The 19,260-nt window shown below is 36.8% G+C and overlaps 1 long non-coding RNA gene across 1 annotated transcript in view; it reads left to right on the top strand.

Moving 5' to 3' along the window:
* The window catches only part of LOC121451885, a 65,858-nt gene that overhangs the window by 24,420 nt on the left and 22,178 nt on the right, over positions 1–19,260 (top strand). Inside the window, exon 5 of the long non-coding RNA XR_005974758.1 lies at positions 10,817–10,923. This is a non-coding gene — a long non-coding RNA (uncharacterized LOC121451885). The remainder of the gene's footprint in view (positions 1–10,816; positions 10,924–19,260) is intronic.

Genomic DNA, 19,260 nt, shown 5'->3' with positions numbered 1-19,260 from the left:
CTTGGGTATATTCCCAAGAGTGGTATTGCTGGGTCCAGGGGTAAGTTGATCCCGAATTTCCTGAGAAACCGAAACACTGACTTCCACAGTGGTTGCACAAGATTGCATTCCCACCAGCAATGGATGAGGGTACCCGTTCCTCCACAGCCTCTCCAGCAAAGGTTATCCTTGGTGTTTTTGACTTTAGCCATTCTGACAGGTGTAAGATGATATCTCAAAGTTGTTTTGATTTGCATTTCCCTGATTGCTAAGGAGGTTGAGCATGACCTTAAGTGTCTATTGGCCATTTGAACTTCCTCTGCTGAGAATTCTCTGTTCAGTTCAGTGCCCCATTTTTAATTGGGTTAATTAGCATTTTAAAGTCTAGTTTCTTGAGTTCTCTATATATTTTGGAGATCAGACCTTTGTCTGTTGCGGGGTTGGTGAAGATCTTCTCCCAGTCAGTAGGTTGCCTTTGTGTCTTAGTGACCATGTCCTTTGCTTTACAGAAGCTTCTCAGTTTAAGTAGGTCCCATTTATTCAATGTTGCCCTTAATGTCTGTGCTTCTGGGTTATACATAGGAAACGACCTCCTGTGCCCATCTGTTGTAGGGTATTTCCCACTTTCTCTTCTCTCAGGTTCAGTGTGTTCGGGCTGATATTGAGGTCTTTAATCCATTTGGACTTGAGTTTTGTGCACGGTGAGAGATATGGGTCTATTTTCATTCTTCTACAGGTTGACATCCAGTTGTGCCAGCACCATTTGTTGAAGATGCTTTCTTTCTTCCATTTTATACTTTTAGCTCCTTTATCGAAAATGAGGTGTTCATAGGTTTGTGCGATAAAATCCGGGTCTTCTATACGATTCCATTGGTCGACTTCTCTGTTTTTATGCCAGTACCACACTGTTTTCATTACTGTAGCTCTGTAGTAGTGTTTGAAGTCAGGGATGGTAATGCCTCCAGAAGATCCTTTATTGTATAGGATTGTTTTGGCTATCCTGGGTTTTTTGTTTTTCCATATAAAGTTGATTATTGTCTTCTCCAGATCTGTGAAGAATTTTGATGGGATCTTGATGGGGATTGCATTGAATCTATAAATTGCCTTTGGTAGAATTGCCATTTTTACTATGTTGATCCTTCCAATCCAAGAGCAAGGGAGGTCCATCCATTTTTTTGGTATCCTCTTCAATTTCTTTCTTCAATGCCTTATAGTTCTTGTCAAATAGATCTTTCACTTCCTTGGTTAGATTTACCCCAAGATATTTTATGCTGTTTGTGGCTATCATGAATGGTGAAGCTTCTCTGATTTCCCTCTCTGCTTCCATATCCTTTGTGTATAAGAGGGCGACTGATTTTTTGGAGTTGATCTTGTATCCTGCCACATTACTAAAGCTGTTTATCAGCTTTATAAGTTCTTTGGTGGAGTTTTGGGGGTCGCTTATGTACACTATCATATCATCTGCAAATAACAAAAGTTTAACTTCTTCCTTTCCAATTTGAATCCCCTTGATCCCATTATGTTGTCTTATTGCTATTGCTAGAACTTGAAGCACTATATTGAAGAGGTATGGAGAGAGTGGACAGCCTTGCCGTGTTCCTGAGTTAAGTGGGATGGCTTTGAGTTTCTCTCCATTTTATTTGATGTTAGCTGTCGGCTTGCTGTATATAGCTTTTATTATATTTAGGTATGACCCTTGTATCCCTAATCTCTCCAAGACTTTTAACATAAATGGATGTTGAATTTTGTCAAATGCTTTCTCAGCATCTAATGAAATAATCATATGTTTTTTTTTCTTTCAGTTTATTTATATGCTGGATTACATTGATAGATTTTCTCATGTTGAACCAGCCCTGCATCTGAGGAATGAAGCCTACTTGATCATAATGGATAATTTTTCGGATGTGTTCTTGGATTCGATTTGCCAGTATTTTGTTGAGGATTTTTGCGTCGATATTCATGAGTGAGATTGGCCTGTAGTTCTCTTTCCTGGTTGAGTCTTTGAGTGGTTTTGGTATCAGAGTAATTGTGGCTTCATAAAAGGAATTTGGTAATGACCCTTCTGATTCTATATTGTGGAATACATTACGGAGTATAGGTATTAGGTCTTCTTGGAAGTTCTGGTAGAATTCTGCATTGAAACCATCTGGTCCTGGTCTTTTTTTGGTAGGGAGGTTTTTGATAACAGCTTCTAATTCTTCGCGACTTACAGGTCTGTTTAGATTGTTCACCTGGTCCTGGTTTAGTTTTGGTAAATGGTATTTATCTAAAAAAGCGTCCATTTCTTTTACATTTTCCAGTTTTGTGGCATACAGGCTTTTGTAGTAAGATCTAATGACTCTCTGAATTTCTTCTGTGTCTGTGGTTATGCCCCCCTTTTCATTTCTGATCTTATTAATTTGCGTGTTCTCTCTCTGTCGTTTGATTAGTTTGGATAGGGGTTTATCAATCTTGTTGATTTTCTCCAGGAACCAGCTTTTTGTTTCATTGATTCTTTGGATTGTTTTCTGTGTTTCTATTTTGTTGATTTCAGCCCTCAGTTTGATTATTTCCAATCTTCTACTCCTCCTAGATGAGTCTGCTTCTTTTTTTTCTAGAGCTTTCAAGTGGGCTGTTAATTCTCCAATATGTGCTTTCTCTGTTTTCTTTAGATGGGCACTTAGTGCTATGAACTTTCCTCTCAGGACTGCTTTCATAGTGTCCCATAAGTTCGAGTATGTTGTTTCTTTATTTTCATTGAATTCAAGGAAGACTTTAATTTCTTTCTTTATTTCTTCCTTAATCCAGGTATGGTTCAGTAGATGACTGTTCAGTTTCCATGAGTTTGTAGGCTTTCTGGGGGTAGCACTGTTGTTGAATTCTAACTTTAATCCATGGTGATCTGATAAGACACAGGTGGTTACTAATATTTTTTTGTAACTGTGTAAGTTCGCTTTGTTACCAAGTATGGGGTCAATTTTCGAGAAGGTTCCATGAGCTGCAGAGAAGAAGGTATATTCTTTTCTCTTTGGGTGGAATAATCTATAGATGTCTGTTAAGTCCATTTGCTTCATTACCTCCATTAATTCTCTAATTTCTCTGTTAGGTTTCTGTCTGATTGACCTGTCCATTGGTGAGAGAGGAGTGTTGAAGTCTCCTACTATTAGTGTGTGCGGTTTGATGGCTGCCTTGAGTTTTAGTAATGTTTCTTTTACGTACGTGGGTGCTTTTATATTAGGGGCATAGATATTCAGGATTGAGACTTCTTCCTGATGAATTGTTCCTGTTATGAGTATAAAATGTCCCTCTCCATCTCTTCTGATTGATATAAGTTTGAAGTCAACTTTGTTAGAAATTAGTATGGCCACACCTGCTTGTTTCTTAGGTCCATTTGCTTGATAAGCCTTTTCCCAGCCCTTTACTCTGAGTAGGTGCCTGTCTTTGTGGTTGAGGTGTGTTTCTTGTAGACAGCAGAATGTTGGATCCTGTTTTCGTATCCAATCTCTTAGCCTGTGCCTTTTTATAGGTGAGTTGAGCCCATTGATATTAAGTGATATTAATGACTAGTGGTTGTTAACTCCGGTCACTTTTTTAGTAGTAGGGTTTGTATGTTTTCCTTCTTTGATTTGAGCTGGTGAAGAGTCTCTAGATGTCTGAGTTATTGTGGTTTTGTTGGACTCCTTGGTTAGTGATTTTCCTTCTATTATTTTCTGTAAGGCTGGATTTGTGGCTGCGTATTGTTTAAATTTGTTTTTATCCTGGAAAATTTTGTTTTCTCCATTTATAGTGAATGAAAGTTTGGCTGGATATAGTAGTCTGGGCTTGCATCCGTGGTCTCTTAGGTTTTGGAGAACATCTATCCAGGACCTTCTGGCTTTCATGGTTTCCATAGAGAAGTCAGGTGTAAGTCTGATAGGTTTACCTTTATAAGTAACTTGGCCTTTTTCCTTTGCGGCTCTTAATATTCTTTCTTTATTCTGTATATTTTGTGTTTTGATTATTATATGGCGAGGGGATGTTTTCTTTTGATCCAGCCTATTTGGTGTTATGTATGCTCCTTGAACCTTCATAGGTACATCTGTCTTCAGGTTGGGAGAGTTTTCTTCTATAATTTTATTAAGTATATTTTCTGTACCGTTGAGCTGCACTTCTTCTCTTTCTTCTACTCCAATTATTCTTAGGTTTGGTCTTTTTATTGTGTCCCATATTTCCTGAATGTTTTGTGATGAGAGTTTGTTGGACTTGCTGTTTTCTTTCATCAGAGTGTTTATTTTCTCTATGTTATCCTCAGAATCTGAGATTCTTTCTTCTATCTCTCGTATTCTGCTGGTTATACTTGATTCTGTAGTCTCTATTCGTTTACCTAGATTTTCCATGTCCAGCCGGCCCTCTGTTTGTGTTTTCTTCTTTGCCTCCATTTCAGTTTTCAAGTCATGAACTGTTTCCTTTACCTGCTTGATTGTTTTTCCTTGGTTTCCTAGGGTATCATTCACTGATTTACTCAATTCCTCGAACTTTCTATTATACTTCTCATCCATTTCTATAAGGGCATTTTTTATATGCTGTTTAAGGGTGTCAATCACTTTCATGAAGTCAGTTTTTTCTACTTCTTCTTGATTAAGGTGTTCATGTCCTCCTGTTGTTTGGTCACTGGCTTCTGGTGGTTTTGTGCTGTTTTTCAGATTGTTGGGAGAATTCCTGCATTGGCGTCTGCCCATCTCTTCCTCCCAATACTCCCCTTTGGATCTTCTTTTATAGGATCAGGTCTTCTTGCCCACTGATGTACCTTCCCAGTGATGTCACTCCCCAGAGATGTTTCTCCACAATGATGTTTCACTCGGTGCCCAGATCGAAACTCTGCGCTGCTTGGTTAGCTTGCGAACAAAGGGCCCACCCCGCTCGCTGCGGGCAGGCTATGGGAACAAAGGAGCTACCGGCCACCCCTTTGTCCTCCCGGTTTGTATTCGGTCCCAGCGCCCTAGCAGGCTGGGCAGGGAAGCGCTATGCCCCAAAGGAGGGAGGGAGGGAGGGAGGGAGACAGGGGGTGTGTGGATCTGGATGTAAGCTGAATGGGATAGGAAGAGAGAGGCGGTTTGGGCAGTATAGCCCCTGTAGGATGGCCAGGAAGTGTGGGCGGGCTGAGGTATGTTCCCAGCTGCCGCAGCACTCACTCACCACAATGATGTTTCACTCGGTGCCCAGATCGAAACTCTGCGCTGCTTGGTTAGCTCGCGAACAAAGGGCCCACCCCGCTTGCTGCGGGCAGGCTATGGGAACAAAGGAGCTACCGGCCACCCCTTTGTCCTCCGGGTTCGGATTCGGTCCCAGCGTCCTAGCAGGCTGGGCAGGGAGGCGCTATGCCCCAAAGGAGGGAGGGAGGGAGCCACATACATGTTTTTGTATAAAAGTCTCATATCAGCCCCTTTGAACGTCCCTATCACTATAACAACCTATGGTGGGACTCTTATACTATTGAAGGTCAAGTGCTAGAGGCTACTGTGGATTTCAGAGAAACAATTTCAGTACCAATCCATAAGATTTATACAGAGATTGACAATGTGGGGGAATGGTGGTCAGATTGATAAGAATGCCTTTCACACAGTTGGATTTGAGTGTGACAATTTGTATTTTATTTTATGTTCTTTAATTTTCCATAATTTAATCATAGTGTTATAATTGTTGATTGAGTGAGTGTAAAGACTGTGGTTTGGCCTGTACCACCATCTAGGATCACCAGAAGATTGATGGTAGCTCAACGATCAATTTCTTGGGTTAGGAGAATGTAGTGATGAGGCGAGCAGACCTGCTTTTTGTCCTGCCCGGCTCCTGCACAGCTAGCTTTACACCAGAAATAACAACACACAAATTGTATTCATTTAAATACTGCCTTGCCCATTAGTTTCAGCCTCTTATTGGCTAACTCTCATCACTTGCTTAACCCATTTCTCTTAATATGTGTAGCACCACGAGGTGGTGGCTTACCGGGGAAAGATTCTGCATGTCTGGATCCATGGCGTCTGACCCAGAGAGGAGAGGCATGGTGATTGCCTCATTTCCCTCTTCCTCCCACCATTTTGTTCTGTCTACTCCACCCACATAAGGGCTGGCCTATCAAATGGCTAAGGAAATTTCTTTATTAACCAATGAAATCAACAGATAGACAAATGACCCTTCTCCATCAGGTGAAAGGGTTAAGGTGACCAGAATGGGGGAAACTCACCAATTGAATCTAGTGGTATGTGTAGAAATTATGCTGTAGAAATCATGCTCAGGCATATAGAACACGTGATTTTTGTGGAAAGAATACTGGTTCCGGATCCCGACCCCTGGGGGAGGGATTTGGGGCCAAAGAGCCTCCTAAGTCTCACGGCACAAATGTAATGATAAATATAAAAATGTTGAAGATCCCTGAGTATCTGCGGTGGCAGAAATGCCACAGGTCCCCAAGTGGCAGCAGTGGGCAATTGGTCTTGAGAGCAGCCATTCTCAGGCAGGGATGGCATAGTTTCTCCAATGGCTGCAGTGGAACATCAGTCCCAGGAAGGGAGCAAGCCATGTGGTTGGTGAAAGGCCTCAATGAAGCAGCAAGTCTCATAAAAAGAGACAGTCAGATGGGCGTGCAATGAGCGATGCCATAGGTCTGCGAAGGCACCTGGTCCCAGGTAGGGAGCCATGCAACAGGTGAGAGACAGAGACATGAATTGGCATGCCATGCAGGATGAGGTTTGATATTTATTTAGTAGGTTATAAAAGGGAAAGTGTAGAAGGAGAGAAGAGCAGAGATAGAGAGAGGCAGAGAGATGGATAGGTATGTTGGTAGATAGATAGAGACAGATAGATAGATAGATAGATAGATAGATAGATAGATAGATAGAGACAGAAGGAGAAGGGGAGAAGTAGAGAGAGACAGAAGCTGCCTCATTGGCAGGAAGATGGAAAAGAGACTTGGACTGCAAGCAGTAAGGAAGGTATATGTGCCTCAGTGAATGGGGAAGGGATTAGGTGGGACTTGTCTCTAAAAGGGACAGGACAAACATACAGATTTCTAAGTAAATAAATACAAAAATCATCTATATGTGCTATATAAGTGAAAACTCAAATTTTACCGTGTTAATCAATTATAACAGAACATTTGAGAAACTTTTTACCTAGTATATCTTGGGCAATTTATATGATTAGTAAAATGATTAGTAGTACATGCCATTATTGAGTCCTTAAGTTCTTTTAGATATGTTGAGTTTATAAGCAAGTGTGGTTTTTTTTCATATTTCAGCATGTATGAAAGCAGAAAGTGGGAGTGGGATAATCTTGTTCTTATTCTCAGTGCAGTTTCATCAATACTGGATTTCTTGTGGTTCTATACAAATTTTAGAAAAATGTTGATCATTGCAAGAAAAGAATGGCACATAAGGAGGTCTGTATGCTACTGTATGTAATCTCTATATTGCCTGTGAATATTGTGGTTATAATACTGTTGAAACTACTTGTCTAGGAATTTATACCTTGCTAAACCTTATGTAAATGTTACTGATCATATAAAAATGATTTTCTGGCCGGGCGGTGGTGGCGCACGCCTTTAATCCCAGCACTCGGGAGGCAGAGGCAGGCGGATCTCTGTGAGTTCGAGACCAGCCTGGTCTACAAGAGCTAGTTCCAGGACAGGCTCCAAAACCACAGAGAAACCCTGTCTCGAAAAAAAAACAAAAAAAAAAAAAAAAAAAAAAAAAAAAAAAAAAAAAAAAAAAAAAAAATGATTTTCTGTTTAAGTGTACATGTATCACAGTTTTCCAATATTTATGCCTAAACACTTTCCTGTTTATTTTATGATCATGATATTGGGTCTCACAAGCTTGCTCATGATAATCTCAGACTCAGGCGTGGGTGAAGTGCTTCGCCCTAATTTCTGACAAGGTTTCACTAAAGACACACTGACCACACCTAGCTTGTGATACAGTAAGTCTAGTTTTATTTTTCCCTTTCCTTTACAAATACTAATTTCTTGCTTGTATCATTCAATTAAATTTCTTAGCTATTCATGTAGTACTATGTTTGATGGATATATTTATAAGTCCAAATACTTTGTATATGTCTTACTATTTCTGTAAATCGTACATCCCATTCATTTTAATTAGACATAGTTTATGTTCCTTACTATAGAAACAAATACTATTCATTTTTTTCCAGTAATTTTCCTGAAGATAATGTCCAGTAAATGTTCTGTGAAGTGGTATCCACTTGTAGCTGTTTCTTTCTAAAATTTGGGGACATACTGAACCTTTGAGGATTGTAGTAGGAATTACTTCCATTCACCTATGTAAAATTCAAGTTCAATGCATGACCTGATTTGTAGAATATTTTCTTCTTCTTCTTTGATTTATCTTTCATAATAAATAGAAAGATTTCATACATTTATATGAGTTTTAGTCATTTTCATCCCAATTCTCCTGTCCTGTTCTACTTCTCCACTAAAACTGTATTTCTTAACTCACTCTCCTATATGCTACTCTTTTATATTTAAAATACAAGAATTTAATAAAAACATGTGTATTTTCATATTTTCCACATCACTATCTCTCAAACTCTTACTGTGTAGTCCACAGCCCACTCTCAAATCATTACCTCCTAATTCATTATTTTTATTATGTATTACACACAAATCTATATATACAAATAGTAATGTGTAAATATAACCAGTTCATTTTTAGTTCTAAAATTTTCTGTGGATATAACAACCAAATGATAATGCTGTTGGATATTATATCATTTTATGAATGTGGTGGTAATGGCCTCTAAGTTACATGGACTCAACAACAATGTAATGTTTGTGATTTGCAATATTTAATGTGCTTTACATCTTTTGAAGGAAGACTTGAGCTCAATTAGGTAGATATTAGTTATTGATGAGATTTATGAGAAAGTATTGTACCTTTAGTGAAATCTAGCCATGCTGGTCATTATCATTCAAAGTTATTATAACTGAATTGGACATTTCAAGGCTTTTCATTTCCTTGACAGCTTTCCTATATACTTCCTGGTCTCTGATAGCTATTCTACAGGCCCAGGGATTTATGTAGTTCCTGTTCAAATTTTTATAGTTCCCTAACAAAAATTCAGTGTTTCAGCAACAGGGACTTAACTTCCACTTCTTGGAAGCAACCAAGGTCACCACAAACAGACTATTATCTTGTTAGTATCCTGGGCTCCCTTACCAACAGTTTGAATGGAGGATTTTTTTTTGTCTGGTTTTGATGTTTTTCTTAGGTAGTCATTGTCCCTGTTGTGCAGATTATCTTCCAAAATGTGTTCAATTTCTGATTATCTGTATACAGAATTGATATGTATTAAATAATTTTGAAAAAATATAAAATATTTATTTATTATTTTGACCATCCTTGTAGTTTCTCCTTATTGTTTTGTAATTTTACCTCTTGAATCTTAATAGAACTACTCTGCAGAAATGACAAGTCACGGTATTATGTATGTCTTCCTTATATTGTTTAAATAGAGTTGTGGAATATTTTATACTTTCTGATCAATTAACTTATCCAATATAATGTTTAAAAATACTTGAATCTCTTGAATAACCTATCTCTTTTAATAAGGTATGTCAGGACCTGTTTCGGATTGTGACTTTTTATTTCATTTTTGTCTATTATTAAATGGTAGTTGCTATTTTATTTGTTATTGCTTTATTATTATTTATGATGCATAAAAGACATCATACTGGTAAACTGAAGTAGCAGAGTGAGCAGTTTTAAGAGATGGGTGGTGATATACACATGGGGCTTGTATGCACACTGCCTTTTCTTATTCAGGGTCTTCTCCCAACACCTTAACTAATAGGCAATTGTTGATGCTGCAAAATCCCTATTTGTGTCACCAGGCCTGTTTGAGTATATAATTCATTATACAAAATACATAGTTTTCTTTATTACAATATTTTTCAGACATTTCTGCCTCCAAATTACAAATTATTTTATTAATGTGACAATTAATTCATAATAAATTGCTGTCTTTGCTAGGTTTTCATATCTAGATATGTATTGGTATATGAAAATTTCAATGTACTTTTTGTGTTGTTGAGTAAAGAGCTCAGTTTTCATATTTAATCCACTTGTCCCAAGAGTTTACAAAATTACTGTTTCATCTGCAAATATTAGAAGTTTTTGAAATCCAGTGATATTACACCTACACACACACACACACACACACACACACACACACACACACTTGCATTTAATCCCATTATGATACCAGAATTGATCTACCAGTCTAACAGACTGGTGAACTCTAGAATAGAATGCAGGCTATTTCTCAATGAAAATAAGCTGGAATTGGATGGAGGAGGAACTCCGAAGTTGACCTTGTCTTCATAAAACTGTTCACATATTGCAGAATCCTTACACATACATATAAATAAACACAAATGTATTTAAGTGTTCATTTGGTGCACCTGATTTCATTTCACTAATATATATTTAACTATATACCAAATCCAAATGACCTCATGATAAATAATTTGTCCTAACTTTTGAAATATGAGTGAAAACTTTAGTTCCCAGTCTTTATTCTTCTATCTGAATATGTGTCAATCTTGGCTATCTTATGGAAGTTCCTTATGAAGTTAAAATGACTATAAGTATAGATCACAAAGTAATATATCTTCACTGTGTATGGGATACTTTTAGCCTCTGGATAGCTTTAAAAATTATTGACTTCTAAAGTCAATGTATTGCTATGTTTTAAATATAAATGCATGTTACTAATAATCAGAAATACATGGTTATGACTTTAAGTATACTAAGATCTATTTATTCATATTTTCTCCTTTAACATATATTGTTTATTTCTCATACAGCATCTGACCGAGCTGTTCAGAAAGGTTCCAGTTCAAGCAGTAATGCCATCTTTCCTCTCTACATTCCAAAACCTGACAATGGAAGAGAACCCATCCCTAAGTTTATGGTATTGTAAAACCATTTACCTCCTGTTTTCATTCGGGATTGTTGATTACTCATGTAAATAATTAGATTGAAGTCTGTCTTTTTTATTTTGTGATTTGCAGGTTGTTCGACTTAAGTATATTCTTTAGATTGCTGAGTACATTTCTTTACACAAAGTTATTCCCTCTTTTTGAAAAATAGTAAAAATCTTGTTTTACTTGAGGACCACACAGTTGAGAAAAAGAAATGTGTAGTATTTATTTCTGACACAAACTGTTATGAGTAAATCTTCCAGGACAATGTGAGATGGAGATGGCAAGTGTTAATATTCAACATGCAGAAGTGCTATCCTGTAGCGATCTGCATATTTGATGCTTCCAAACACATATATCATGTTTTCTACGTGATAGAAGGTTTTATTTTGTTTATTATCACATATTCTTTCCAGTTTATTGTCATTAGGGATGTAGATGTTTAATTTTCTTCCCTTTAACTGTTTTAACTCTTTTATTTTACAATATACTCCAAGGTAAGAAAAGTAGCTCAAACTTTTCACAGAATTACCAGTATTTATGAGGCCAATTATCCTGAGTAGTCAGGAAATTAAACAGAGCAACTATTAGATGATCTTAGATGGGGATACTGACTAGATGAGCCTTCATTACTCTCTTCAAACTTGATCAATAGACAAGTTTTATTTTGTGGGATGATGAATAATATAGGTGAGGGTTTTTGCAATCAGTACACTTGGTTTTTTATGGATAATAAAGTTCCATATCTGGTATTTAATATGAGATATTCTGGTAGTGAAAAAAATGGGGAAAATGTTGTCAAGAAGAAAATTGGTAAAAATCCTGGAAATTATGGAATTTAATTTATAGGTTACTAGAACTGTCAGGATTGGTTGTTTGCATTAACATTTTCATGATTTAATCGATTTATAAAAGGAACCTAAATGTCTATGAAATTCTTGCTCTCTTTTTCTCTCTCTTCCACCTTGATACTGCACTAAAATAACATCACAATACTTTTAATGTAGATTTTATTCAGTGGGATCACCTTTCATATGTACATATATTCCTGAGATGTTAACTCAATATATTAAAACTGAAAAATAGTGTAGTTTTTTTGTTTATCCAACATACCAAATCCAGCTCAGTGATTGTCCTGATCAGAAACATAACTCCTGCCCTTAGAACTCATTTTCTCTTTTCTTCTTTCATATCACACCTTCATTTTACCACTGGTTAAAATAAAGTACATGAACAGGAAGACACTAGCATTTTAACAGATTTCAGCCATTACCAATTTAGAACTTGTTCCACACTAATGGGAAAATCTGGTGTATGGAACAAATATAGAACATGTACATTTAGTTACCAATATTGCAAAGAAGTATGGTCATTTCTTATTTGAGCTGGAAAAATACAGACTGAAACACTAGAAAGGACTGCCAGAGAATGCTGCACATATTGTTCACACCTGTTGGACCATTGTTGCTCAGTCATTTCATTGGCTCAGCCCCAAAGTAATCACACAGAAACCATTATTTAAATCCCTGCTTGGCCCATTAGCTCTAGCTTCTTATTGGCTAATTATTGCATCTTAATTTATCCCATTTCAATTAATCTGTGTTATGCCTCAGGTCTGTGGCTTTTTGGGAAATGTTCCAGTGTCTGTGTTCAGTGGGGCTACATAACTTCACTATGACTATGCCCTTCTTTCACTTACTTTAGTTTTCCCGGCTTAGCTGTTTCTGTCCTGCTCCTCTATAGGTTCAAAACAGTACTTTATTAACCAATGATATTAACAGCATAAAGAGAGTAATCTCAATTCACCTCCCCATCTATGTTTAAATAATTATAGTTATAATATGTATATCTACTTTACCTTTTATCATAACTATGAAAAACTATAACTATATATCTATTTCTGAACTTCATCAAAGACTCCAGAAGGTTATAATATTACTTAAGTAATCAGGAAGTGCATTGTAAACAACTTCCAAAACTGTAGAATTGACAGAGACATCTTGATACCTGAACAATTACCCAAAGCTCTTCTGTACATTTAGAGCATCCATCTTCAGTGTTAAGGCCCACGGTATCCAGCAGACTTCTCCATTATATAGGACATTTCAAAGATAATTATGCTTATAATGGCAGTTTGTCAGTAACTTTTTTCTGTGCCCTGAAGAATGTCTTGTAGACTCTTTTATTTTGCCTAAAAGATCATTTCACATTTAGGCAAGTTCAACAGTCATTTTCTGTGGGTCCTGCATGTGCAGTTCACTTAGCATGCCATCAAGCAGTCAAAGCAAGAGCAGTTTCTTTCCCAGATGGCTAGCAAACTCTATAAGGAGCCTTTTTGATGCCCATCGTCCTCTTGAAGTAGCCAGGAGCAGATGTGTCTCACTGTCAGAAAATGTCCCAATTATTAAAACACTTTAAATGCCATATTCTGAAGAACTCTGAAAGAATTGAAGAAACCCTATCCATCTGAAATACATATCTGTAAATCTACAAAATCTTACATGACTATAAACTTGAATATTGTAGCTGACTCTCTATTTACATATAGTTCTTAATTATACAATACATTTTTTTCAATGAGAGCAAATATATATATATTTGAAAAAATGTAATATATATTACATATATGTATATAATTGACCTTAAATTTGTACCAATAATCCAAGGTTTAAACCATTACAAATCACTATAGAATATCCCTTTAAATGTGAACAAATTCTTGTAAACAATATTTGGGAATATGTGTGCAATTCTCTAGACTAATTTCTGCTGAATGAGAGTGCTGTTAACTAGGTATTTAATGGTATATCATGTGTGTTAGGTTCTGCTATGGGACATTGGTCTATACCCTGTCAATTTTAATAAATTTGGATTGGTCAGTACCTAGGGAGGAAATATAGGTGGGACATACAGGCAGGAAATAAGTTAGGGCAACAAGAGCAGGAGGATATTGGGAAGAAGAAAGCTTAGTCTGCAGCCTTTACCCATCCACAAAGAAGCAAGATGTGAGTGTCTTGCTGAAAAAGGACTAAATGGCTATGGGACCTTGTTAGAACAGATAACTCAGACAACAGAATCATGCCAACATGAACAACTGCATCCTCATAAGCCTGAGAGAGCTTGGAAAGTAATTCTAGTCAGAAAAGAATAGAGTTAAGCACAATTTATTGATAACAGCATTTTCTCAGGTGGGCTCTGCTTGCTAGAGCCAAGCACTCTCATTTAAGAAGGGCTTACTGACCCAGTGTTAGGTGTAAAAACTTGCAGCTCTTTTAAAAGGTCCTACCATGTAAAGCTTAAATGGTGTTGATGAAAAGTTTACCACATGCTTTTTTGTTGGTGGCAGGGATCTTGGAATACCATAGAGTGGTGGCAATAAACATGGCTTTGGCGGGTACCTCTGCTGTGAGGCTGGAATCTCAGAAAGCAAAGGAATGGGCTGGATCCAGCCATCAAACTCTCGGTTTTAATCCTAGCCATATCAATTAGCAAATTAAAGGCTCATGTGTTCAGAAAAAGAGAGATATACAGTAAAGACAGACTCAAATGAAGAAAACCTCTAAATGGTTTAGAGTATGTTTAAAAATATATGTTGGCTTGGGAGATGATAGAAAAAAAGGTTAAAGTCCATAAAAGAAAAATGAAAAAAAGAGAATAGTTGGGTGTGATGACACCAACCTTTAATTCCAACACTTGGAAGACAGAATCCGGCAGACCTCTATGAATTCAAAGGTATGTTGGCACACACCTTTAATCCCAGCACTTGGTAGGCAGAGTCAGGCAGAGTTCTGTAAGTTCAAAGATAGCCTGGTTTACAGTGTGTGTTCCAGGACAGCCAAAAATACACAGAGAAATCCTGTCTCAAAAAGGCAAAAATTAAAAATAGAAGAAATATAGGTTAAAATAAAGCCACACAAAGAGAAGATTACATAGAAAGCCTGGATACTGTATGTTCTTATGTTCTCTTTGGATTGTTTGAATGCTGAGGAAGGAGCGACAGATACCAAAAGTTATTTGTTTATAAATGCTGCTGAATTAATCTAAGATAGGTATTTTGTCAATACCTTGACTTAGATTTTCTTCCTTCCCTCAATTCTTCTCTCTTCTTTCAATAAACCAAGATCCATACCAATGCAAATCTCTAGAGCATATCCCCCTTTATATATAAGCATACATTTATCAACAATATTTGATAATTTGAGTGTCATTCTCTTCAATATGCTCCATGTTTTTTGTTTGGCAAAGTAATATTTGGGGGTGTCCATGTTGACCTTTTGGGGGATCTTTGTCCATCAAATTACAATAGTCTGGAAGATTAAATAAGTTTTCATCTTCTCTGGAAACAAAAGAAAAAACTTCTTTTCCAAAGGAACATATCCTTAGACCAAACTTTTGAAGACAAGTTATCTTTAAAGTATATATGTTGTTTACTTAGCTCCGTCACAAGCCAAAACATGCAAAGAAAACACAATAATATGCATAATGCAGACTCTCGTATACAGTCTTATAGCAATAGGAAGGGAGTGACATAGAAAAAGCAAAAGATACAACTTGAGACCCGCTTTTGATAAAGGTAAATAGAAAATCCATTAGCTGGAAAGCAGACATTAACCTTCATTGTATTTAGCTGTCTGAGAAAATGATCATTTGATGGAGGAAGGTCATTGGTTAATTAAATAAAGAAACTGCTTGCCCTGATAGGTTAGAACATAGATGGGTGGAGTAAACACAATAGAATGCTGGGAGGAAGAGGAAGTGAGCTCAGAGACACCATGCTCCCCTCTCCCGGGCAGACGCAATAGCTCTGTTCTCTGAGGCAGACACATGAAGCTCAGACCCAGGATGGACCTAGGCTAGAATCTTTCCTGGTAAGACTGATGCTACACAGATTATAAGAGATGGGTTGATCAGGATATGAGACTTAGCCTGTAAGGGCTAGAGTTAATGGGCCAAGCAGTGTTTAAAAGAATACAGTGTCTGTGTAATTATTTCGAGGTATAAGCTAGCAGGCGGCTGGGGTGCTGGGGACGCAGCCCCGCCACTCCTACTACTACAATAATTAAAGACAATTCAAAATCAAAATTGCTAGAATGACAGAAAAGTTTTAGCAAGCAGACAGCCTGCTATGTGCTTTCAATGTATATGGGACAGAATAGATAAAAACAATAATTTTGTAAGTTGTGGGGACAGAGAATTTGAGCATCATGGCCACATTATCTCCTTTATATAGAGAGTACATAAACTGAGGCAGTAGAAGGCCAATCAGTTTTTTATGGCTATCTAATGTGAGCTATGAGAATTAATGGTTCTTCACTGGAGAAGTTCCTATGACTATAAAGACTGGAGGACAGAATAAATGGGGAAAGAAATACTGAGAAAACTAAATATGAGGGAAAATCGACTGATTTCTAGTTGACTGAGATAGTAAGTGTTCACTACTGACTTCAGGAAGACATGGAAATAATTAAGAATCCTGAGATTATTATAGCGATTCAGTAGTTTTTCACATCTTTGAAAAATTAGAAAGTCCTTGGAAGTTAAAAGTATCTATACCATCCTACAAAGATTGTGTATAAAATGTGATTGCTTCAGGAGGTCAGGAGCAGAATAATCAGAGGAATCTGAAGTGTGATATATGAAGGCAAAGTTTATGGTGTGTTCAGGTTCATAATGAAAACAATTGGAGTGAACAAATATTTTTCAATAAACTTTTGTTTGGATTTAAACCCTGACTAAAACCTCTATCCAATTGTGAGTGATTATATACTGTGTTTTCTTCTAGGTCTGGGTTACTTCACACAAGATGATTTTTTTTCTTGTTACATTTATTTACGTACATCTTTCATGATGTCATTGCTTTTACATCTGAGTAATACTCCATTGTGTAAATGTACCACATTGTTTTTATCCATTTTTTCAGTTGAGTGGCATCTAAGGGAAGTGTACAGAAAAGTTGTAAGGAGCCAGATGATCAGGGAGTATGCTGTGATATTGTGTGTCACAGTAATATCAGAAGCTTCATTTATAAACACTCCACAGTAAGACTATACAAAAATGAGATGAACAGGGATGACAGCAATGAACTGCTAACCTGGACAGAAAAGTCCACAAGTTCTTAACTGAACACAAACAACTATAGGCAATTGAGAAAAACTGGAAATGAAAGATGTGGCATTTCACAGGAAATAGCACACCAATTATTTGTCTCTTACCAAAACGTTGGTTTTGAAAACATACATGCAGCCTTACTGATCAGTTTATATTTAATAATATATATATATATATATATATATATATATATATATATATATATATATATGTGTGTGTGTGTGTTCATATATGCATGAAAAACACAGTGATAAAGGCTATGAATTTGAAGAAAAGCATGAAGTCAAATATGGGAGGGCTTAAAGAAGGGAAGGAATATATGTTGCTATTAAATTATAATAACAAAAATAAAAATAAGAAACAGCCACACACACTTGCATACACAAATGCACACACATAAGCACAAGATCTCATAGACACACACACACAAACAACACATACACACACAAAGAAAAGAAAGAGTTCTTCAATTAAGGACAATGTAGTATTATTAGAGGTAGCGGAGTATTTTAGTTTATGTTTTGGATGGTGGGCTTAGAAACAAATAATATTTATATATTTATATTGAATAAAACATTCTAAAGAAATAAAGGCAACAAAGAAAATAATTGACTTTTTTTCTGTATGGTTCCTTCATGCACACTTGTGCTTATTCCTCAGTTCATAACTACATGTGAACACACAAATACCTAAACACACACATACACACACATACATGAAGAGATATTTTGAAACGTTTTTCATAATACATGTTAAATTATTTTTTTGACCATTATGACACTTCAAGACTTTCCATGCTCATAGGGTACATTGCTTGACCACAGTAGACCTCACCTTTTCTTCCTTTAATCTAATCATCATTTTGTAGGTTACTCTCATAGTTCCAATTCCATGTGATGGCTCATGCAGGTATTCATAGCAGTTAAGAAAATCGACATAGCCAGGTAGCTAATATTCAGCAGCAAGCTGCCCTCAGCTGCCCAGAGTCACATTCAGAAGAAGTAATACGGAAATCCAGGTTTTTTAAAAATAGGAAACCAGGATATATTCTCAAGGAGTCAGGCATGCTCACGCTCCAGGCACTTCTGATTGTTTTCCTCTATTATCAATTGGAGACAGATTTCGTGTTAAATTACATTTTTTTCTGTCTTTCTAGTTTCAGTTTCCCTGTTTCTGTGGTAACATACAGGGAGGGGGAGAGATACATGCAATAGCAGCTCAGATGAAATCTCCATAGTTACAGCAGACACTTGATTTCCATTGGTAGCTTTGAGATCTGTCTCGTGATTGGCCCAAATCCATTCTCTAGATGATATCACACACTTAACCAATCTGATGCAACGGGAGATAATATCAGTCCCTTCACAAAGGGATTTTGTCAGTCAGGCTCTCAGCTGGATCCTGGTTCTAGCCAGGACCTGACTATAACCTACTAGTCAATGAAGGAAGATTGCTTCTGAAACCTGCGAGGAGACAGGCAATTGAGATCCAGCATAGCCAGGTACTTGCTAAGATTCCCACATGCTGAGTCATCTGCTTCTTTTTTCCTGTGCTGGAAATATGTTCCTGCTTCCTAAGCCGCTGTGTCCACTTTAAAATATATCATTGTCTTTCAGCTTTGGAGTTTGGCTTTATCTGCAGGGCATGAAAAGTCCTGCTGCTCCTTACGCTCCCCTCCTGTGCCTACTGTGTGAATAATTTTCTTTAAGCACATATCTCATATGGCAACCTGAAACTTTGAGAGCTCATAGCTTAAGAATTCGCTGATACTATGTTTTATTTGCATGCAGTCTTTTCATTGAAGATAGTTTTTGTTCCATACAATATACAATGACTATGGTTTCCTGACTTCCAACTCCTTTAAGATATTCCCCACATTCTCACCTGCCCAAATCTATACTCTTCTCTCTCTCTCTCTCTCTCTCTCTCTCTCTCTCTCTCTCTCTTTCACTCAATTGAATATACACAGGCATGTAATAATAGTAATGATAACAATAGTAAAATAGCAACAATAGTAATATCATAATAATAAAAAATAAGAACATCATAAAAGGACAAAAGTAACAAATATAAGAAAAATTGCCAAAGAAATACAAAAGAAGCATATAGATGCAAAGGCACATATGTTCATGCAAACATTAATGCCTCAAAAACACAAATGATATAAGATTTCCATCTGCATGCTGTGAATATGATTAGTTAATAAAGAAACTGGCTTG

Source organism: Microtus oregoni, unplaced genomic scaffold (genome assembly GCF_018167655.1).
Source record: "Microtus oregoni isolate MIOR12 unplaced genomic scaffold, Mior012 000000F_ref0000247, whole genome shotgun sequence".
NCBI lineage: Eukaryota > Metazoa > Chordata > Mammalia > Rodentia > Cricetidae > Microtus > Microtus oregoni.
The sequence above is the reverse complement of the archived record's forward strand: the minus strand, read 5'-3'. Positions and strand labels throughout refer to the sequence as shown.